Here is a 783-nt window from a genome sequence, read left to right as displayed (position 1 = left end):
CTACAGTTATCTTTCCTGCTTGGTGCAGGGGGCTGGACCCGATGAACTTCTGAGGTCCCTTCAGGCCTAACAACCTATGAATCTATGTATCTATATCTGTATATATCTATATAAAAAACACCTTGGTTAGTCTATAAAGTGCAAATCTACCCTGCCTTGTACTTGATTCAGACTAACATGGTCAGCTGCACCTCATTTTAATGTCTAGCCAGAGTAAAAAAGGAGGCAGTGCTATGAAGTGAGTTTGTTTTTTTCGTAATGGATTATGTATGCAATAATGCCACAAGCTGCAGAAGTGGGGCAGCAACAGGGGAGTCATTGAAAATATTGGGTCATGCATTCAACTTCCTGCTCCTTTGGCAGTTTGAAGGAGCCATATGGTGATTGGGTCCACCTCTCTTTGTAGACTCTCAGGACTAAAAATGAGGAAAGATGACTGACCCTGTGAGAACATTCCGTCAAGGAGGCCCTTCTCCAAAGTGTGTTAATCCAGTTACTAGGCTAGGCAACCTTTTTTATCTGTGATTTCCTTGCTTTTAAGTATTTAACCACATTTAATCCTCTGCTGACAGAATTTTTTGTGTGTTTTTTATGTCTCTTTTCTTGTAAAAAGAAAAAGAGATAAAGCATTGTTTCTCCTCGCTGTCCAGGGGCTCTCAAAGGTCTGCCAGCTTACAGATTTTCACATCAGGTTAAAATTCCATCATCCATAGCTCTTTATCTGGGGAAGGCATTTTTCTTTCCTGCACATGCATGTCTAGCCTCCTTCCTCAGCTGCTCTGC

Source organism: Crocodylus siamensis, chromosome 5 (genome assembly GCF_052110815.1).
Source record: "Crocodylus siamensis isolate JL-2025a chromosome 5, ASM5211081v1, whole genome shotgun sequence".
NCBI classification, from domain to species: domain Eukaryota; kingdom Metazoa; phylum Chordata; order Crocodylia; family Crocodylidae; genus Crocodylus; species Crocodylus siamensis.
Note: the sequence above shows the minus strand (reverse complement) of the source record.